We start from the raw sequence: 23,549 nt of genomic DNA, 5'->3' as shown, positions 1-23,549 counted from the left end.
AGTGGTTAGGACTCAGCGCTTTCACTGCGGTGGCCCGGGGTTAATCCGTGGTCGGAGAACTGAAATCCTGCAAGCCACGTAGCGCATGGGCAAAAAATAAATAAATAAATAAAATAAAATTGTTCAAAATATTAAAATATAAAGTGTACATTTCAATGGTTTGTAATATATTCACAGAGTTGTACAACTACCACCAGAATCTAATTTTACATCTTTTTCTCATCCCCAAAAGAAACACTGCGCCTATTAGCATCATTGCCAAACCACCACTACCTCCCCAGACCCAGGCAAACACTAATTACTTTGTCTATAGATTTGTCTATTCTGGACATTTTATGGTTATAAAAATCATAATGTATATATATATATATATTTTTTAATGACTGGTTTCTTTCTTTGAGCATCCATGTGTGAAAACACATTCATGGATGTGTTTTCCATCCATGTTGTAGCATGTATCAGTTCTGATTGCTTTTTATAGATGAAAATACTCCATTGTATGGATATGCCACATTATATTTACCCATTCGTCAATTGATAAACATTTTGGGTTGTTTCCACTTTTGCCTATTGTAAAGAACACTGCCATCGCCACCTGACCCTGTTTAAAACTGTTCAATGGCTCTCTTGGAGGAAGCCGCGGTCTCCGCTGCAGTGGAGCCTCGGGCCATCCGACCCTGCTCCTGACTCACCACTGTTCGCTCTCGCCGAGGAACAAGTCGGCCAGGAAGCCGCGCCGCAGCCATGGCATTTAAAGATACCGTAAAGCCCGAGGTGGCGATTCACTGGATTAGAATCACCCTCCCCAGCTGCAGCTTGAAGTCTTTGCAGAGGGTATGTGCTGACCTGATCAGAGGCACGAAGGAAAAGAATCTCAAAGCGAAAGGACCGGTTCGGTTGCCTACCAAGACTCAGAATAACTACAAGGAAAACTCCTTGTGGTGAAGGTTCTAAAACTTGGGATTGTTTCCAGATGAGGATCCACAAGTGACTTATTGACCTGCACAGTCCTTCTGAGATTGTCAAGCAGATCACTTCCATCAGTATTGAGCCAGGTGTCGAGGTTGAAGTCACCATAGCAGATGCTTAAATCAACATTTTTAATAAATTGATAATCAGTTGTTAAAAAAAAACACACACAATGCCTTCCCTTTTTTCTATTTATTTATTTAGGCTGCTTTGGGTCTATGTTGCTGTGCGGGCTACTCTTCGTTGGGGTGCGCAGGCTTCTCACTGCGGTGGCTTCTCTTGTTGCAGAGCACGGGCTCTAGGCGCGCAGGCTTCAGTAGTTGTTGCACGTGGGCTTCAGTAGTTGTGGCTCGCTGGCTCTAGAGAGCAGGCTCAGTGGTTGTGGCACATGGGTTTAATTGCTCTGCGGCACGTGGGATCTTCCCGGACCAGGGATTGAACCCGTGTCCCCTGCATCGGCAGCCGGATTCTTAACCACTGTGCCACCAGGGAAGTCCCCCCTTTCTTTTTTTTCTTTTAAGAAGATGTTGGGGGTAGGAGTTTATTAATTAATTAATTTATTTTTGCTGTGTTGCGTCTTCGTTTCTGTGCGAGGGCTTTCTCTAGTTGTGGCAAGTGGGGGCCACTCTTCATCTCTGTGCGCGGGCCTCTCACTATCGCGGCCTCCCTTGCTGCGGGTCACAGGCTCCAGACGCGCAGGCTCAGTAGTTGTGGCTCACGGGCCTAGTTGCTCCGCGGCATGTGGGATCCTCCCAGACCGGGGCACGAACCCGTGTCCCTTGCATCGGCAGGCGGACTGTCAACCACTGCGCCACCAGGGAAGCCCCCCCCCCCCATTATTTTTAAGACAGCGTTCAAAACACTATATATGGTTTTCGTTGCGCAGCAAGTTTTGGCCCCAGCGATTGCTCCAGCCTGGTTTTGAACTCTTCCTATTGTGTTCTGTGCTCCATCCATACCATCATTCTCTCACTTCTTCAAAGCTGCCACCTCCAGGTTTTTGTGTCCTTCCCTCTTCCTAGAGACCACCACCTCTTTATCCACCCACTTCTTCCCTCCCCTGCTTAGTTAATTCCAAATTCTTATCTGAATTCAAATATTTTCTCAGAGAAGAATTTTCTGAAATTGATTTCCTTATCCCCTTTCCCACCCTACCCCTCAGCTAGGGTAGGTTCTCTGTTTTATTTTCTCAGCTCCTTATTCTTTTTTCTCAAAACATTTATCTCAATTTATGATTATGCATATATTTTTATGATCTAAATGATGTTTATTTCCTCCAGTAAATAGGTTTTGAAATTGTTTTTGCCCCTATTGCATGTCTAACAGTAAACATAGTACCTTGCCATTAGTAGATAATAAATATATCCTGGCTGACAATATGAATAAAGAAAGAACACCAGATTTCTGGCTTGGATAACTGATTGATCATGAGGTCATTAATTAAGTTAAGGAATGCAAGATGAGAAATATTTCTGAATCGGGCCAGGAAAAGAGGAGAAGTTAAGTGCTAAGAAAGTTGCAGTTGAGGAAGTCCCAGTGAGGAAGGTCAGCAGGCAGTTGGACTATGAATTTAGAGCTGTGGAAAGAGATCTGGAATGGAGACAGATTCGGAAGTTATCAGCAAATAGCTTTTTGGTTAAGATCTTGGGAGCGGCTGAGCTTGCCCAGGAAGAACGTGTAGCATAAAAAGGAAAGAAGGCAGGAGACTAAATTCTAGAGACACACGTATTGAGAAACGGGCAAAAGAAGACTTAGAATAAAGTTTTTTTTTTTTCGGTACGCGGGCCTCTCACTGCTGTGGCCCCTCCCGTTTAGAATAAAGTTTGAAGTGACATATCAAAGACATGGGAGAAGAACCCTGCCAAATGCTTCAGAGGAAAGTTCTGAGTTTGATCATTTGGGTAAGGTGATGATCATCAGATCTTTCCATTTTAAGGGATTTTTTTTTTTAATTAAAAAAAATTTTTTAACCTCTTTATTGCAGTATGATTGCTTTACATTGTTGTATTAGTTGCTGCTGTATAACAAAGTGAATCAGCTATACATATATCCCCATATAAAAATATGGAATGGTTCACGAATTTGCATGTCACCCTCACGCAGGGGCCATGCTAATCTTCTCTTTCGTTACAATTTTAGTATATGTGCGGCTGAAGCGAGCACTTAAGGGATTTTTGAGCATCCTGTTTCTCAACTTTTCACCTAATGGTTTTAGCATCCGTTTACGATCCTTGACTGAATCAATTATCTCAGTCTGGATTGCTGAATGGTGATTTTTTTAAAATTCCATCATCCCCCTGCCCCTGCCCTGCCCCCTGCTTTCTTCTTCTAAATCCCTGTGTTGCTCTCAGGGAAAGTTTCCCTGGGCACCTCCCTCTTCTACTAGCCCATTGCTGGGATATTTCACCCATGGGCTGGGAACAGTAAAAGGCTCTTTCATGAGAAGGTTGTAAGGGAATGGAGAATGTGCTAGGAGGGAAATTTGCTAAACCTTTGGAAAGTATATCCAAAGGGATGAAGAATATTCCTTTTGGTAAATATGACCTCTTCTAGCCTTACACCTCACCTACAAAAAAAATGCAGAGATGTGATTTGTGCCAGATCACACGCTACATCCCTTTAGAGGCACTCTCTAAATACGATCCAACTTCTTCAGACAGCTTTCCAAGGCCTTTCAAGTCCAGGTAAGGTGCCTTTCATATGCACTCCTAGAGCACCTTGCCCTTCCCTCCCACATCAGTCAGCACACAGGATTGTAATGGCCACTTTACTCCCTTGAGGCCTCACCAGACCTCAGGTCAGTCTGGTTCCACAGTGTATTACTAACATTTAATCCAGGGCCTCACTCATAACAGGGACTCAAAAAAAAATGTGCTGGGTGAGTGAAGGATTGAAGGGACAGCTGTATCTCGGGAAATAGCATTCTGTGGCTGGCGAGTGAGGGAGCCTGTGAGAAGTGGGCTGGCGAGGCTTCCCAAGGGGATTGGATTTTACCAGGAAGGCACAGGAGAGCCCTGGGGGGCTTTGAGCAGTAAATCAGGCTTCTACTGGATTTGTGATCCAAAAAGATCTCATTTAATCCTCTTAACAACTTGATGAGATAGTTATTCCTATCTCTATTTTACTGATAAGGAAAAGGGCCTCAGAGAAATTAAGCAACTTGTTCAAGGACACCCTGCTAGGAAGTAAGTGGAATCAAGAAATGTGAAGTCCATCCTTTTTCTACCCCACCAGCCTGCCTCTCACCCTTTGTAGGAGTGAGAATAGATTCAGTAGCAGACTAGGACATAGACTAAATTGGTCAGGACTTTGCTAGGCTAAATAATACCCTGGCTCCCCAGTACTCGCTTGTATCAATGAGTCAGAGATGAAACCAGACGCATACATTTGCTTTACATGATGCACTTGCCTGGAGGTTGGCTGCTTATTTAAATTTTTTTCAATATTTGCATCTCGCCGCACCCTCTCTGTCTGAGATCACAAGGTGTCAATAAGGTTTACCTTGGCACAAGGGCAGAGGCAGAGGTCTGTGTGGAGCCATTGCTGGTTCAATAAATGGTTCTCAATAAATGTTGAAAATATATATTACTCAATATAAATCAGTTGGATGTTAGTTCCATAAGAAAGGGAGATATTGTAGACAAAATTTGTTTTAAAAAATATAATTAGTACTTAAAAACTTGGTGTAAATATGTATGTCTTCACATGAAAAATATGTGTGTGCATCTGTATATCTTTTTTTTTTTAAAGAAAAAAGCATTGTTCAGACTTCCCTGGCAGTCCTGTGGTTAAGACTCCAAGCTTCCAAGTGGAAGCTTGGAGTCTTAACAGGCACTGCCCAGTGGAAGTCTAGAACACATGCCTTTTTGCCAAAAAAAAAAAAAAAAAAAAGAAAAGAAAAAATAATAAAGAAAAAATCATTGCATAGAGGAATATGTTTTGAATAATCCCATATTGGAATTATTATAAATATCCATAAAAGTAAGTCTGGAAAGATAAATGCTAAAATATAAAAATGATATTATTTCCAGATGTAATAATATAGTCAAGATAACTTAAAATTTTCCCAGCTTTTGTCTTCTGCTAAGTTTTTGTTTTAAAATGAACATTCACTAATTTTTCAATTAGGAAAAAATGGTATAAAAAGAGATCGAACATCGACCAAAGCAAATCTTCTATTTATCTGGCTCCTGCTAGGTGCTGGCAAAGAGAAGGGGGCCTACACCCAGCTCTGTAGGAAAGAGATGGACACAACAGGAAAAACTTAAAAAATAGTTCATATTCTAATTTATTTCTTGTCTGTGAGGTTCTAGCTATTGTGTTAGATAGAGCTTTACATAGTTCATTTTGTATATTTATACACCCTTGCAAAGTAGGGTCTATTTATGCCTATTTTATGGGTAAAGAAAAAGGACACAAACAAGTCATGTGTGGAACGCATGCCTGTCATACTCCAAAAAGAGGCATTCAAGGCTGAGAGAAGGAGAAAAGACTTCGTCCTGACAGTGGTTGCAGACTGGTTGTGTGGCCAGCACAAGTTTAATGGCAAGACATGATGAACCAGCACTAAGTTTTCTTTTTTTTTTTTAATTAAAATCTGAATGTCTTTACTTATGGTTATATAGTGGTTATAAGAGTATACTCTATAACTCGACTCTTCAGATTTAAATCCTCAGATTTTAATCCTCCTCTTAAAATTGTGCCTCAATTTTTTAATATGTAAAATGGGAGGTAGTAACGGTACATACCTCATACAGTTTTTATAAAGATGAAATAAGTTTATGCATGTAAAAGGTGTTTGCACAGTACCTGACATGTGGTGAGAGCTCAATAGTTAGCTTTCTTCTATTCCTATTCTGGATATCTGGAATCATACAATGTGTGGCTTTTTGTATCCACCCTCTTTCACTTAGCATAATGTTTTCAAGGTTCATGCTGTTGTAGCATGCATCACTACTCCATTCCTTTTATGGCTGAATAATATTCCATATTATGGATTTACCACATTTTGTTTACCTGTTCATCAGTTGATGGACATTTGGATTATGTCAGTTATTGTGACTAGAGATGCTATGAATATTTGTGTACAAGTTTCTGTTTTTCAATGCTTTTGGACATATACTTTGCAGTGGAATTTCTGGGTCATCTCTCTCTCTTTCTTTCCTTCTTTTAAAAATTATGACCATCGTAGTTGGGTGTGAAGTGGTATTTTATCGTGGTTGATTTGCATTTCTCTAATGACTAATGAGGGTGAGCGTCTTTTAATACATCTGTTGGCCATTTGTATCTCTTCTTTGGAGAAATGTCTACTCAAGTCCTTTGCCCATTTTTAAATTAGATTGTCTCTTTGTTGTTCAGTTATAAATGTTCTATATCTATTCTGGATACTGGACCTTTATCAGATAAATGATTTGCAAATAATTTCTCTAATTCTGTGGGTTCTTTTCCCTCTCTTGATAGTCTCCTTTGAGGGAAAAACATTTAAAATCCTTTTTTTTTTTTGGCCATGTGACATGTGGGATCTTAGTTCCCCAACCAGGGATCAAACCCACGCCCCATGCGTTGGAAGCACAGAGTCTTAACCACTGGACCACCAGGGAAGTCCCTTAAAATCATGATTCATATATATATATATATATATATACTTTTTTTTTTTTTTTTTTTTTTTGCGGTACGTGGGCCTCTCACTGTTGTGGCCTCTCCCACTGCAGAGCACAGGCTCCGGACGCGCAGGCTCAGTGGCCATGGTTCACGGGCCCAGCTGCTCTGCGGCATGTGGGATCTTCCCGGACCGGGAACGAAGCTGTGTCCCCTGCATCGGCAGGTGGACTCTCAACCACTGCGCCACCAGGGAAGCCCGATTCCTATATTTTTTTAATGTGTCACTGAAGATGTTTTTGAGTGTTGTGCCATTAAACCCCATTTTCCCATAAGCCTTGTGGTTTTCATTGCACAATTTTTCATAGCATGGTGGTTTTTAGGGACACCTATGTCTATTTAGAGAAGAACTGGGAAGAGACTCAGTGGAGAGAAAGCTTGGCTCGTCTGGATAACTGGAAATGGTTCAGCATTTCTGGGGCTTCTTGCAGAAGCTCAGATTAGAGCTAAGGGTCTGTGAGCTCTTGCTGTGTGTCTTGCTGGAAGCACTTGCCACACACATTAACTCACCCTCATGGTGACACATGGAGGTAGGTCTCATTTAAAAATATTTTATATATCAGGAACTAAGGGGCAAAGGTTTGAAGGAACATTTTCAAGGTCACACAGGAGTAACCGATAGAGATAGTGTCTGAACCCAAGCTGCCTCAGAGTGCATGTTCTTAACTAGACCCCAGGACAGAAGTTTTGTTTCACTTTTCTTTCCTTTTCTAAAGATTGTGCTGGGAAAAAAACCAAACAGTCTCCCCTCCCCAAACTTAAAAGAACAAAAACTGTTCTTTTGCCGTCTCTTTTACCTTTCTCTTGTCAGATCTTTTGTACTTATCTTCCAATTCTGCCTAAAGGAAATAATTGATAACTGCCGTATCCTGGAGAAGAGGCTGCTTAGCCTAGTGGGGTTCTAACACTTGGTACCTGCATATCCATTTTTCAGCCTCAGTTTCCTTTTCTATCATTTAGTTGTTTCCTAATCCTTGACAGCTCCTCTTGGATGTCTAGTATACGTCTCCAACCAAAGCAGGACCCTTGATTCCTAGTCTCTCCCACAGGCCACCCAACAGAACCCATTCCCCAAACTTCCTCACCAATTCAATTCAATTCAGTACAATTCAGTCAACACCACCAATTTCTACCTTGACACTCAAGCCAAAACCTCAGGGTCATCCTTGATTACCACATTTTCCATTACGTCCCTCTAGTTCCACACACATTCGATCCATAACCAACTCCTTCTAATTTGAGCTCCAAATGGCGTCTCTGATAGGCCCCCTATCAGAGGGCCTCCCGTGCCTTTGCTCTCTTACCCCCAGTCTAAGCAAACATCATCTCCGGCCTGCAATCCTGGAATCATCCCTTCATCTGGTTCCTGATCTCTTGCTCCTCTTTAATGCAGTCTTTAGAGGACTAGAGTAAATGTCTTAAGATTTTATTCTGACCAAGGCAACCTCCCTTCTTAAAACACTTCAAAGCCTTTTAGCTCAGAGTAAAAATCTAACCTCCTTACTGTACCCTAGTGAGGTCCTACATACTGGGGCCTAGTTTTCCACCTTCATTTCATATCACTCAGACCCGCTTATTATGCAAAAAACCGGCCTTATCTTTGTTCCTTGAACAGGACAGGCCCTTTTCCTCTCTGCTCTTCTCATTTTTCAGATCTCGGCTCAACTGTCATCTTCTCAGAGAGGATGCTCCTGATATGCCCCACCCCCACCCCACCCCCCCTCCCCCGGCAGGCTCTATCTCATCAGTCTGTTTAGGTTCTTCATAGCAATGATCTCAATGATCTCTGTAATTATTTGGTTTGTTTATTTACTGGTTTTTGTTTATCACCCTATTTATTTGTTTTCTGTCTCCCACACTGTAATGTAAGCTCCATGATGGCTGTGACCTTGTCTATCTTAGTCACCACTAAATCTTGAGCGCTTGGCACATGGTGTTCCCCGATGAATGAATGAATGAATAAAAAAAGTGTCTCAACCTATAATACGGACATAAACAACTGAGTGTCTCCTGTATGTGGGGTACTATACTAGTTGCTGGGATAATTAAGATTCATAAGGAATCTTTGGGACTTCTCTGGTGGTCCAGTGGTTAGGACTTCGCACTTCCACTGCAGGGGGCACGCGTTTGATCCCTGGTGGGAGAACTAAGATCCCGGAAGCTGGCAGCATGGCCAGAAAAAAAAAAAAAGATTCATAAGGAATCTTGGTTTTGGAAAGGAAAGCAGAAACAAAACAGGTAAACTAATAACTATATTTATGTAAATATAAAGTGAGAAGGAGATGTAGATAAAGGAGTACTTATATCTGGTAGAAAAAGAGGAATGCCAGAGAAAATGCAGAGAGATAGTGACATGAGCTGAGCTTTGAAGGATGAAAGTGCCAGGTAGACGCAGAGGAAGAGGCAATTCCGGGGCAGAGGTGACAGCATGAAGCAAGCCATGGACCAAGGCCTGAGGTGTAACAAGGGTTCTGAGGAGCAGGAAGGAGCCCGGAGTGGTGGGGCTTCGGCTGGTTGGGGAGGGTATCTGGAGATGAGGCCAGAAGGGTTGTCCAGAGCCAGTTACCAAGGGCTTTGGAGATTTGGCAAAGTTTGGAATGTGTTTATACGGCACAAGGCACTCCTCCGTAAACAGAGGAATGACATTTTAAATTTCCTTAAGGTCCCTCTAACAACTATATGGTGAGAGCCAAGCCTGGAGACAGGAGGCTCAGTTTGGAGGAGACCTGATATGACAGAAGGCAGGGCGAGGAGATGTGAGGTACATTTCAGGGACAGAATCCACAGCACTTTGTCCAATTGGATATGTTGAAAGGGGGAAGAAATTAAAGCACAGTCTGTAGGTTTTAGGCAGGGTAGATGTGCTGTCAGGCAAGGAGGTATGGTTAAAGTCCAATGTTCACCCGCCCCCCCAGTTATAGATGTGAACTTGTAACCCCTTGGGACAAAGTGAATTGATCATTCCCATAGTTGATGAAAGAGCAAAGGCTGGAGCCCAGGACACCTGAATTCTGTCTAGTGCGCCTTTATCTACTAGTGCTTCTCTATCCATCTGTGGGGCATCCGGATCTTTCTAAAAATTTCTTTTTCATCCTCAGCTGATTTATACTTTTATAAAATAAAATAAAAATGAATTATTAGAAAAATGATATTAAAAAAACCTAATTTTTAAATTATTAGGTACCAAACTACCCTGTTGAATTATTATAACTGTTTCTAAAGGCTTACTCCCAATTTCTATACTTACTGCTAACCCACAGATCAATCAGATGGCAAACAAGCGCTTGCTCCCAGGCCAAATTTGAGATCTCTGGTCCACACGGTTCTGAAGGAACAGTGGGATCTGAGTTTACAACAGTGAGGAGACTAAACGAAGTTGAATTAGATCTGCTGGGCTACCACAGAGAAAGTTGCCACCTGTGCAGTTTACCAGTTACTAATCTCTAGTAAAAGCGTTCTTTGCACTGCTCCCTCTAGTGCAAGGGAGGTCTTACTGTCACAACTTCACTGAAAGGGGCCCTCCTTAAAGGATTTTCTTCGTAAAGAAATCATTTCCAGTAAACCTGTCAGAACAGTTAGTGGCCATCCTGAATTTCCCTAGGTTGTTGGACACTTTCCATACGTGGGCTGGCAGCTTGGCAGGCTTCTCATTTCACTACTCCCGCCTGCCAAGAGAAAGAAAGTTATGACTCTTTGCTTTGCTCATTCTATCCCTCTGCAAGGAAAAAAAAAAAAAAAAAAAGACCTCAAACACTGCTTGATTTATTAGCACTGGAGGGAAAGAGCTAATATTCACTTACACAATCCAGCTTATACTTGCACAATCTACTGAAGGAAACGGCAGAGTGACATTTGCACCTAATCCTTCCATGGGACTGTGTCTAAGACTGCAAACAGCACAGGGAAAGCACAGAGTTGTTTGGTGCATGGGGACAAATGAAAGTTATGTGATAGGTAAGGGGCGCCTGCAATAAGAGCAACAGAGTTTTTTTAAGGGACTTTTGCCTCTGTAATCCTCAAATAGAAACACAATAAACAACCCAACTGGTGACAGAGTTGCAACAAGAGGAATAGGGTCCAGGACTCTAAGGGAGATGGAGGGTGACAGGAGGAGGGAGAAGTTAGGGGGCAGAAAGTCGCAAGGGTTACAGGACCACGTGGACCTAGCAGAACAGGGTTGCGTTTATTTTACACAAGTGACTCTGAGGCTTCTCTGCTGGCACCGTCACATCGTATATGTGGTATTTCCTTGTTCCTTATTCAGATGAGAAAGTAGGAGGGCAGTGGCCTGTGTGCAACTGCTCTCGGCTCTGTGAGGGGCAGGTGTGAGGCGAGAGCACAGCAACCACACTGGCATCCTTATTCTGCTTTTGGCCGTTTTGTGTTGGAACTGCCACTGTCTCCTTTTTGCTGGTCTCTTGAATGCTGATGTGTTTGAATGATGGAATGATAGCATTCTGGGGGCAAGCCTTAAGATTTTGGCTTTCTTGGTATTTACCGTCAGTGTCTGTGTGGATTCTAGTATTTGACTATTTCTTGTGTAAACCCAAGCTAGCTGTCGCTCACCAACTATTCTGATGGGAAGAAACCTCTGAGGTACTCCTCTTGTTTACTTCTCTCCCTTTATCACCCCAGGCACACCTGAATGGATGGATCATGGCCATTTCTTTGACCCAATCTAGTGCTCCAAATGCAAGCGCTCTCAAACGAACCCCTGACCCCTACCCTCACCTTACCTACCTGGTTATCCAAGACAGAAACTTAGGAGACACTATGGACTACTTCCTTTGCTTCATTTCTGCCTCTATCCCCATGTTCAATCAATCGCAAAGTCTTATCAGTTTTATTATTTAAAACATTTTGGCTGCGGGCTTCCCTGGTGGCGCAGTGGTTGAGAGTCCGCCTGCCGATGCAGAGGACACGGGTTCGCGCCTCAGTCCGGGAAGATCCCACGTGCCGCAGAGCGGCTGGGCCCATGAGCCATGGCCGCTGAGCCTGCGCGTCCGGAGCCTGTGCTCCGCAACGGGAGGGGCCGCAGCAGTGAGAGGCCCGCGTACTGCAAAAAATATATATATATATTTTTGGCTGCTACTGCCTGATTTCTTTCCTCCCTTATCTCTTGCCTGGATGATTACACTTCCTGCCCCCTTCCTACCCCCACACACCTGTCCTACTACCTCTATTCTTGTCCCCCTCAGATCTATTATCTTCACTGTCACTAGGAAATTCATCTATAGCACAACTCTGACCATGTTGCTCTCGAGGTTAAAAACTCTCCAGTGGCACCTCATGGTTAAGAGAGTAAAGCCCATGCTTTCAGCACGGTAAACAAAGCTTTTTTTGACCTGTTCACCTCTGTAGGGGCTTCTCTCCAGAATATTTGCTGATGCTTAGTGACACAGGGGACTTGAAGTTGCCTGGTGTGCCCTTCTACTCATGCTACTGCTCCTTTGCTTGTCTTGTCCCCTTCCCATGAGGCTGCTTTCACTCAGGTGTCCTCCCTGACATCCCTGGAATGGGTGAGGGATTTTTGTGTTCCTCTATCACAATTTTTTTTTTTTTTTTTGGCCGCTCCCCGACCAGGGATTGAACCTGGGCCCTTGGCAGTGAAAGAGCAGAGTCCTAACCACTGGACCACCAGGGAATTCCCCCTTTATCACATTTTATAGAAATTATTTGTACACTGCTTCGTTTCCTCTCCTAAGCTATGAAGTCCTTGAGGGTAGGGATTGTGTTTTCTTCAATTCTGTGTCCTCCGAGCATTGTATAACACTAAATACTTACTAGGCAGTCGATTAGTATTCACTGAAGTGAGGGGAATTCACATCCCTCAGTTTTTCTTCGTTTCCTTATTTTACATTTATTCCCCTGCATGAGCCAAGTAAACCAAGATTTGTTTTCATCTACTAAGATTTTTTTTTTCTTTTGGTAAGAAATGATGGTAAAGAAGAGAAGCCATAGCAGTGAAAGTAATGTGTGTTGAGTGGTGTGTGTGTGTGTTTGAGAGAGAGAGAGAGAAATGCCAACAGAATGAGATTCCAGGGAAGCTTGAGCCCTTAACAAACTTAGACGTCACCAGAGCCTTTAATTATCCTGTTTTGTTATTTTTGATTTATTAATAACAAATAACAATTATATAAATTTTAAGTACTTTTTCCTTCATTATCTCATTTGAGCCTCACAATAGCTCTATAATGTCACTCTCCTCGTTTTAGAGATGAGGAAACAGAAAGATTGAATGATTTGCCCTTAGCTAGTTGGCTGAGTATTCTAACACAAGATCTAGTGCTTTTACTGCTTCGTGATGCTGAACCCTCTTACAATTAGGGGCTGGGATGATGAGACTTCTGCCACTTGGCATGTACAAAAGTCACAGGGAGTTGAAGTGAGTGAACATTTTTGTCCTTTTTTTTTTTTTTTAAATTGGTATTAATGGACTTCTCTGGGAGTACAGTGGTTAAGAACCCACCTGCCAATGCAGGGGACATGGGTTCGATCCCTGGTCTGGGAAGATCCCACATGCCGTGGAGCAGCAAAGCCCATGTGCCACAACTACTGAGTCTGTGAGCTGCAACTGCTGAGGCCCTCAGGCCTAGAGCTGGTGCTCCGCAATAAGAGAAGCCACCACAATGAGAAGCCCGCGCACCGCAATGAAGAGTAGCCCCTGCTCGTCGCAACTAGAGAAAGCCCATGCACAGCAACAGAGACCCAATGCAGCCAAAAATAAATAAATTTATTAAAAAAAATAATGATAAACTGGTATTAACAAGGGGAGGCCTTGACTGCGTGCCTTTATAAACTACCTGGCACAGTGTTTGGCACGTGGTAACTGTCCAGCAAATTACCTCTCCGTATAAATTCTAGAATAATCTTGTTTATATCTACAAAAATATCTTGCTGGGATTTTGATAGGAAGTGTGTTAAGCCCGTAAATCAATTTGAGGAGAATCAACATCTTTACTATGTTGAGTCTTTTCAATCCATCAGCATCATATGTCTCTTCATTTGTTTAGAGCATCTTTGATTTGTTTTGTAAGCGTCAGTATACAAATCTTATACTTATTTTGTTAGATCGACATATAAATATTTCTTATTTCTTGTCCATGTATCTGTTGCTAGTGTAAAGAAATACAATTAATTTTTGTAGTTTATCTTATGTCCTGTAATCTTGCTGAACTCAATTATTAGTTCTCGGAGGGTTTTTTTGGTGGGTTTTTTGATTTTCAATGAAGACAGTCATGTCCTCTTCAAATAGGGATGATTTTACCTTTTCCTTTCTTTTTTTTTTTTTGTTTTTTGCGGTACGTGGGCCTCTCACTGCTGTGGCCTCTCCCGTTGTGGAGCACAGGCTGAGGACGTGCAGGCTCAGCGGCCATGGCTCACGGGCCCAGCCCCTCTGCGGCATGTGGGATCCTCCCGGACCAGGGCACAAACCCGTGTCCCCTGCATCGGCAGGCGGACTCTCAACAACTGCACCACCAGGAAGGCCCTACCTTTTCCTTTCTCATCTCTATGTCTTTTATTTTCATTTCTTGGCTCTTGGCACTGAGTAACATTTCTAGCACTATACTGAATAAGAGTGGTAAGAGTGATCATCCTTCTCTTGTTCCCCATCTTTGAAGAAAAGCGTTAAGTCTTTCTCCATTAGGTATAATGTTACCTGTAGGTTCTTTGTAGATGTTTTTTGTCAAGTTGAGGAAGCTTCCCTCTAATCCTCTTTTTCTGAAACTTTTTTTTTATCAAAAGTGAGTGTTGAATTTTGTCAAATGATTTTTCTGTATCCACTGGTATAATCATGAGATTATTGGCATTTTGTTCCCTCAAGATTAGTATTCTGGGAATTCCCTGGAGGTCCAGTGGTTCGGACTTGGCCCTTTCACTGCCGGGGCTCAGGTTCGATTCCTGGTCAGGGAACTAAGATCCCGCAAGCCGTGCAGCGCGGCCAAAAAAACCCCCAAAAAACAAAAAACAAAAAGATTAGTATTCTTTCCCCAATTTGTATGTCTCCTCTTAGCATCTTCTATCGGAACAATCGAAGGCTGCAGGCAAATGCTTTAGCACACTCTGAAATCAGACTTGCTTTGGGACCCAGACTGATATCAGCAAGGAATGGGGTTCCCTGTATTACTCATGTATAAAATGTGTACAGACATTTTACCTTAAACCATGTTCCTTTGGCTTCGTTTGTGCCTATGCAGTCTTGATACTTTAACAGAGGTGGAGAGGCTGCAACCGGATGAATTACACTGGAACCCAATGCCTGTTGAACGGCGAGACCAATTCTTCACTGCTCCTTCACATTTTCTGAAACACACCAGATAATTGGCTGTGTTCTCTTAATTCTCTGATCATTTGGACACTGAGTCTCCCTTTATGTGACCCGGCCTTGTGGCAAGCAGGTTGCAGTGCAGCCTGTTCATATACCTGCCTCTGCTCCATGTCAAAGGAGCTCAGCTGCGTATCTCTTCCATTTTTGTCTACAGTGCCTACAGTTAATTATTTGAACAATTTCCTGTCTTCTATAGTAGACAGATTTTCAGTTCTCAATAAGAAATAAGGCCAAAAGGAAAATAAATGAACAATTACTGAGGTCCTACTATGTGACAAGTGCCCTCACATAAATAGTTTATCGACTCAACAAATAATATATGTGCAATCTGATGAAATGAATGGAGGATACATAGATGATGAGGACAAAGTTCATGCTTAAAATGAGTTCATAGTCTACTGAGAGAGACAGATAATATCTAAGGAGATAGAGCAGAATAAGTAATATGTAATAAAGCTTAACACTCCTTGGAGGTAAGTATCTTTATTCCCAGCTTGCAAATTCAGAAACTGAGGCCACCAGAGGTTAAGTGATGAATTCATGAATTCATCAGAGTTAGAACTAAGATTTCAACTCAGATCCAGATCACACCAAAACATCTCCCATTAGGAAAAACAAACAAACAAAACCCAAAACTCTACCAGAAAAATACATTGTAAAAATTATTTCAGATGTGAGGCTTAGAAAATAAGGTATAATTAACATATATCATTAAAAATGTTTTGTTTTTGTTGTGCCCTAAATTACTAGCAGAAAAAAATCATCAGCTTTGACTTGATCAATCTTTAAAAGACATGGGAGTTGGAGTCTTATAAACTGAGCACTGGGACTGAATCAGGCAGAAAGCCACTGAAATTCATTCCTGGCTTCTGGACATTCTAGCTGTATGAACGTGGACTTGTCACATAATGTCTTCTAGACTTGAGATCTCACATCTTTAAGGGACAGGTGAATAATACCTACTTCAAGGTAAGACTTATACAAGATAGGGAATGTAGACACATATTAAATGTTGGATCATTTTGAATCAAACACTTTCATTGTTCTGGCTTCTCCCCAGGATTTTATTTTACTTTATTTGGTTTGTTTACTTGTTTAAAAATAGTTAGGGAGATGGGCAGAGGGATGAAGCAGAAGGGTGGGGAAAGAAATGAGGTGCATTCATGTTATGGAGGAGATTATGGATTGTGATCTATAAAACTCAAGTTTTAGCTTTAGGACTGCAAAGTGAACGCTGCTCGAGGGTGGAGCTGAATGGTGCTTCAAGTCCTGGCACCTGGGGTTGACTTCCCAAGGATTTACAGACTCAGCAAATTAAAACCACTGTTACCCCTAATGCTATTTCTAACCAGCGTATCCTACATGGTAATGTGAGGACATTATGCTTGGAACCACTGGATGGGCTACAAATTGACATAAATTAGTTGACACAAAGCAATTTTGGATGAACCAGATTGACCTAGCAAAATGCAAACTCATTCTAGAAGTGGGGTTGTTCGTTCACTTCCCTTTGAGGGGCCTGAATGCAGTAGGATCCCCTACACTGTCTAATGACCTCTCTGGGAATGTTACTCCCCAAATTAGTGCTTCCCTGAATGATAAAACAGCACTAGTAAGTACTGAATGGCCAACCCTAGGAAGCCATTCTGCAAATTACTGCCTCCAGAAAGTGAAGGCTTCTCAAGGATGTCAAGCCATAGCAAAGACAATTGGGGGTCTGCCTACGGATATTTAGGTATCTTGAGACATGAGAGTCCTCCCAAAGGCCTTAGAAGAGGCCACCAACCTCCCATATCTATAGTCACTTGGGACCAGATAAGCATGGCTTTGAGTGGAACTCACACCTTCTTCATCCTGGTACTGGGATGACTTGTGTGCTGGAAAATTTGCATCCATAGCAATGCCCTATGTGGGACCTGACCTCTCCATCCCAGTTGACTATGGAAGGAAGCCAAAGAAGGAGAGGGGGTGTTGGTGCATTTGTTTGCATTTGCCATTTTTATTTGCCTCGGGGACATTAGACTGCAGGTCTCCTTAAGCATGGACTGTTTGTTAAGTCTGGTGTTGGCTTTTGTGGACTGGTCTAGCCAAGAGTTGTTTTAGCCCAAATGGGGAGATGGGGGTGGGGCCGGGGTGGAGTAAGACATCTGCAGAGCCCAACAACCGTTACCAAGGCCTACCTCGGCTCTGCCTCTACCTGCCAAACGGTAAACAAAGCCCCTGGGAGAACTGGGGCAAGCCGAACACCTTGGTCAAACACTAAGCAAACCACCACCAGGTGTGCTTGCAGAACAGACTCTCCATCAGCGTCCTGTCATGCAGAAAATGTTTATCCAATTTGTCAAGATAATCTTTCCTCAAATAAGCCTTGGGCCTACTCCTTGGAACAGCCTGAATTTAGTCGGCATAAAGTAACTCTATTTTTTTCACCCATTTTCCTTTAATCGCTGTGTCAACTTTTCCCTGGCTTTAAGCAAACTGAAAGTAATTATATCATTCTTAAGTGAGTAATCTGTTGACTGGGTTAGCTGATTCGTGAGTTACTCTAAAATTCTTCTAAACTGTGCAGACCCTTTCCAAACACATTTTCTTAGATGTTTCACAGAGTTCGGCTCATCGATGACCCGTGGATGTGTTTATTCTGTCACGTTTTGTGGCTACGCCATGACTATATGAGGACGTTTGAAAAGAAGTTGAGTGTAGAAATTTGAGAGCAGGAAAAAAAGGTAACTTTACCTACTGATTTAGGTATTGCTTGGAAATATTACAGTCACTGTAAATAGCTCGCAGCTTCAAGTAGGAAAAACATTGGATTAGTGCTGTGAATCATGGTGTAAGAGTAAAGGCTGGGCTTCATGAACTTAAAAGCATTCATTTCTTTCATTTCATCATATAATTTCTCTGCTATTTGACACCCTGTGTGATATGTTTTGTTTAGAAAACAGAAGCGCTCAAGGTTACCACATTTTTCTTCGTGCTACTCATTGACATACTCCCACAGAACTCATGATATATTTAAAAATAGAAAGCTCAGCCATCTGGCTATTTGATGGTTTCTATTTTTGTTTCTCTTTGCATTCACAAACTCTGTTGAGTCTGAAATTTCCTATGTTCTGCCCTATATGTAATTGTGTATATGTACACACAGAGTTTCTCATTTAAATTTAGCCATTATCAATTTGGGTTTGTTTTACCGACCACAGTGGCACTTTTGTGGGGACACTAACCTTGTTTCATCTGTGCATTAGTCAAATCTACATTAAATCCTGACTATGAAGACTGTTACCCACAGTCTAGGGGATGCCAAGTCAAAGGCATTTCTCATTAATATGTGCCCACCCATGTCTACTCAGAAGTTTCATTGGCAGTGATATGCTCCTTGCCTTGGCTTTGATGGAAACGATGGAACCACAGGGCCAGAGGGAAATTTAAAGCTCATCTAATTCATCCCCTTCATTTTACATGTGAGGAAGCTGGAGTCTAGAGGTGGACAGAGGCTCATCCAAGGTCATATAGCTAATTAGTAGCCAAATTCCTTTTAGAACTCAGGTCTCTTGACTTCTTCATAAAACTGGATTAAAGATACATTTGGGGATGTTCACAAATGCACATTTGAATTACATTCATCATACACTTATAACTATGAGTGTTTATAGGATTGTGCTTAAAAGCAAAATTAAAGTGCATTGTTACGCTTTGATGGATGAAGGAAAGATTTCCTCACTCTTCAGTCTGAGCAGAAAGCACAGAGCATGAACTTTATCGCATATAGGAATGAGCTGGTTAAAAAGGCAGATTCCTCAAGAGAACGAGAAGACAAGCCACAAACTGGGAGAAAATGTTTACAAAAGACACATCTGTTAAAGGACTTTATTCAAAATATGCAAAGAAGTCTTAAAACTCAACAATAAGAAAATGAACAACTGAATTAAAAAATAGGCAAAAGACCTGGACAGACACCTCATCAAAGAAAATAAACAGATGGTAAGTAAGCTTCTGAAAAGATGCTGTGCATTATAAGCCATTAGGGAATTGCAAGTTAAAACAATGAGGGCTTCCCTGGTGGCGCAATGGTTAAGAATCCGCCTGCCAATTCAGGGGACATGGGTTCGAGCCCTGGTCCGGGAAGATCCCACAGGCCGCAGAGCAACTAAACCTATGCGCCACACTATTAGGCCTGTGCTCTAGAGCCCGCGAGCCACAACTACTGAGCCCACATGCCACAACTACTGAAGCCCGCGTGCCTAGAGCCCGTGCTCCACAACAAGAGAAGCCACCGCAATGAGAAGCCCGTGCACCGCAAGGAAGAGTAGCCCCCGCTCACTGCAACTAGAGAAAGCCCTGCACAGCAACGAAGACCTAACACAGCCAAAAATAAAAATAAATAAAATTAAAATAAATTAAAAAAACCCAAAAAAACAATGAAATACCTCTGTATACATATTAGAATGCCAAAATCGAAAACACTGACGCCACTAAATGCTGGCAGGGATGTGGAGCAACAGAACTCTCATTCACTGCTGATAGGAATGCAAAATGGTACAGCCACTTTGGAAGACAGCTTGGCACTTTCTTACAAAACTAAACATACTCTTACCATACAATCTAGCAATCACACTCCTTGGGTATTTACCCAAATGAGTTGAAACTTATGTTCTCACAAAGACCTACACAGAGGTGTTTACAGCAGCTTTACAATGCCAAAACCTGGAATCAACCAAGATGTTCTTCAGTAGGCGAATGGATAAACAAACTGTGGTACATCCAGACAGTGGAACACTATTCAGTGCTAAAAAGAAATGAGCTATCAAGCCATGAAAAGACATGGAGGAATCTTAAATGCATATTAGTAAGTAAAAGAAGCCAATCGGAAAAGACTACATACTGTATGGTTCCAACTGTATGACATTCTGGAAAAGGCAAAACTATGGAGACAGTAAAAATATCAATGGTTGTAGAAGTTAGAGAGGAGGGAGGAATAGGTGGAACACAGAGGATTTTTACAGCAGTGAAACTACTCTATATGATACTATAATGGTGGATAAACATCATGACACATTTGCCCAAACTCACAGAATGTACAACATCAAGAGTGAACCGTAGGGCTTCCCTGGTGGCGCAATGGTTGAACGTCCGCCTGCCGATGCAGGGGACGCGGGTTCGTGCCCCGGTCCGGGAAGATCCCACATGCCGCGGAGCGGCTGGGCCCGTGAGCCATGGCCGCTGAGCCTGCGCGTCCGGAGCCTGAGCTCCGCAACGGGAGAGGCCACGACAGTGAGAGGCCCGCGTTCTGCCAAAAATAAAAAAAAGAGAGAGAAGAGTGAACCGTAATGTGAACTATGGACTTTGGGTGATAATGATGTGTCAAGGTAGGTTCATTATTTGTAACAAATGGACTGCTGTGGTGGGGAATGTTGATAGTGGGAGAGGTTGTGCGTGTGTGCGGGGACAGGAGGTATTTGGGAACTCTGTACTTTCTGCTCAGTTTTGCTGTGAACCTAAAACTGGTCTAAAAAATAAACTTCATTAATTAATTTTTATAAAAGGCATATTCCTGCTTTGTTACACCTCACCACCGCCACTCCTCCACCTCCCCCCATCTCCATTTCACTCCCATCACCACTTCCAGCGACCCTTCCCCCACCAATGCTGATTTAGCTGTTTGGAAGCGAGGCCTTAGAATCTGCATTTTCAACAATTTTGATGAGGGATGGGAAATTGTGCTTTCAGGTATCCTAATCACCACCTTCAAGCCTGCTGAGGATGTAGCTCACCTTTGAAAGACACGCTGTTTATTCAGTCTACGGACGATGCTTGCTCTACATATGCACTTGCTAACCACAACCTCCTGAAGTAACCTACTGCTTGGGAATACCTACTTTGCAGTTAAGTTGGTTAAACCAGAGATCAAAGTGTTTTGAAAGGAGGCAGTGCACCAGGCAGGCCTACAGTGTAGTTATTTCCCTTTTTCTACTGGAGGTGAGGACTGGGGGGAGTTTTCCGCCAACCAGACTGTTCAGCCTGCCCTGGTTGGCTTCACCTGCTTCTGGCCTTTGCTTTCCCATCCTGTGATAAAAGAACAAAGCTTCTGGACTTCTCTGGTAGCACAGTCATTAAGAATCCGCCTGCCAATGCAGGGGACACGGGTTCGAGCCCTGGTCCAGGAAGATCCCACATGCCGGGGAGCAACTAAGCCCGTGAGCCACAACTACTGAGCCTGCTCTCTAGAGCCCGCGAGCCACAACTACTGAAGCCCGCGTGCCTAGAGCCCATGCTCTGCAACAAGAGAAGCCACCACAATGAGAAGCCCGCGTACCGCAACGAAGAGTAGCCCCTGCTCACCACAACTAGAGAAAGCCCGCGTGCAGCAACGAAGACCCAAAGCAGCCAAAATAAATAAATAAAATTGATATATATATAAGAAGTCCCAATGCAGTCATAATAAATAAATAAATAAAATAAAATAAGAAATAAAGGAATGGAAGAAGTCAAAAAAACAAAACAAAACCAAACAAAGCTTCCAACTAAGAAATTGTCTGCCATGAGCTGGTAGGAGCAAAGTATTCTTCAGAGTTTTGTCCTACCCAGGGTCTGACAAGTTCTCTCAGCCAGCTGCAGGCAATGGCAAGCCAAGTAGGAAACTATACATCAGCTGGAGAATTCAAGGCCCTTTCTGATTTCCTAGCATTTCTGAGTCATTTCTTGGGGTGTCATTGTTTACTATGTGCAGGGCTCTCTTCTAGGCAGGTATATATTAGGGTGCAAAATCCTTGCCCTCATGGAACTTACATTCTACATGTAAGAGCTAACATTTATACAGTGCCTACTCTGTGCCTGGCACTCTACATGTATTAATTCATTTAACCCTAACAACATTACAGGTAGGTTGTGTTATTATCCCCATTTACAGATGCAGGGCCTGATGCACAGAGAGGTTAAGAAGTTTGCCCAAGGTCCCACTCATCCTGATCTCAAAAGACTGTGGCTGAGCGCCTCTCACAGGACGTTGCTTTCCTTTGGATTCTTGGGCACAAATTACTCTACCTCAGTAGCATTAAATTATTCATAAGGAGGGAAAGGGGACTAACATTGATTAAATACAGGCCGTATGCTGGGGACTCAGTTAGGAACCCTCTATTCCAATCTCATTTAATGCTCACAGCAACCTGGGTGAAAAATTGCAGAGCTGGCAAGAGGTGGAGATTTTTTGTTTTTTTTTTAATAAATTTATTTATTTATTTTTGGCTGCATTGGGTCTTCGTTGCTGCGCCTGGGCTTTCTTTAGTTGGATGAGCGGGCGCTACTCTTCGTTGCGGTGTGCAGGCTTCTCATTGCAGTGGCTTCTCTTGTTGCGGAGCATCGGCTCTAGGCACGCGGGCTTCAGTAGTGGTGGCTCGTGGACTCAATAGTTGTAGCTCACGGGCTCTAGAGCTCAGGCTCAGTAATTGTGTCGCAAGGGCTTGGTTGCTCCACGGTATGTGGGATCTTCCCGGACCAGGGCTCGAACCCTTGTCCCCTGCATTGGAAGGTGGATTCTTAATCACTGCACCACTAGGGAAGTCCCAAGAGGTGGAGTTTTTCTTATTCCAGTGTCCACGTAGTGTTAGGAACATATGTGTGATTGACATTATGCTAACTCACTGCCCCTGCCAGAGAAAAACAGCAAACTCATAACTTTTGTTCTTAACTCTGAGTGCACAGATGGCCCTCAGAGGTCTGTGAATGCCTTCAAGTTATTCCTAAAGGAAATTCAATGGAGAGCAGGATCTTCGCATTGTCTTAAAGTGTCTCATCACAGATTGTTACAGTTGCAAGAGACAACAAAGCACAGCAAATATACAGTGGAGAAATTGGGCAACACCTTTTCTGGATGGTCAAAATGAACCTCACCAATGAGGAACGGATGGATATTCCCAGTGAAGGACATGGCATCCCCAACGCAGTTTGCCACCCAAGAATGCAAAACCTCGATCTAACCAGGAAGAAACCTCAGACAAACCCAAAACAAAGAATGTTCTATTTAATTTTTTTAAAAAAGATGAAGGATATTTACTTTTCAAAAATGTCAATATCAAAATAAGACAAAGAAAGGTTGTGGAAATATTCCAGATTAAATGAGGCTAATGAGACATGTCAATTAAATGCAATACCTGACCCGGGAATGGATCCTGTACTGGAGGGAAAAACAATGCTATAAAGGGTAATATTAGAGCAACTGACACAGTTGGAATAGGGAGGGTGAATTAGATTAAAACATACAAATTCATAAAGTGGAAACTACTGTGATTACATAAGAGAATATCTGTATTTTTAGGAAACACACACTGAAGTATTTAGGGGTAAAGGGCTTTGATGTACGTAACCAATCCTCAAATTGTTTAGAAAAAATTTCATTTATATACACACACACAGAGCAAGAATGAATGAGCTAGAGGGATCAAATGATAAAGCAAACAGTGTTAACAGGTGAATTTGGATAAACAGTATATGGATATTTCTATAACATATTTATTTTTTTCAACTATTTATAAGTTTGAAATTATTACCAAATAAAAAATTTTAAAACTGTACATGAATATGTGTCTGGAAGTGT

The 23,549-nt window shown here is 42.4% G+C and overlaps 1 non-coding gene and 1 pseudogene across 1 annotated transcript; one reads left to right on the top strand and one right to left on the bottom strand.

Moving 5' to 3' along the window:
• Positions 1 to 744: 744 nt before the first annotated feature.
• Positions 745 to 1,090, top strand: LOC115853416 (small ribosomal subunit protein uS10-like; annotated as a pseudogene).
• Positions 1,091 to 3,027: 1,937 nt separating this feature from the next.
• On the bottom strand, positions 3,028 to 3,132 carry LOC115857627 (U6 spliceosomal RNA). The gene has a single exon (XR_004041315.1). It is a non-coding gene; the product is annotated as a U6 spliceosomal RNA (small nuclear RNA).
• Between the last annotated feature and the right edge of the window lie 20,417 nt (positions 3,133 to 23,549).

Source organism: Globicephala melas, chromosome 4 (genome assembly GCF_963455315.2).
Source record: "Globicephala melas chromosome 4, mGloMel1.2, whole genome shotgun sequence".
In the NCBI taxonomy this organism is placed as follows: domain Eukaryota; kingdom Metazoa; phylum Chordata; class Mammalia; order Artiodactyla; family Delphinidae; genus Globicephala; species Globicephala melas.
The sequence above is the reverse complement of the archived record's forward strand: the minus strand, read 5'-3'. Positions and strand labels throughout refer to the sequence as shown.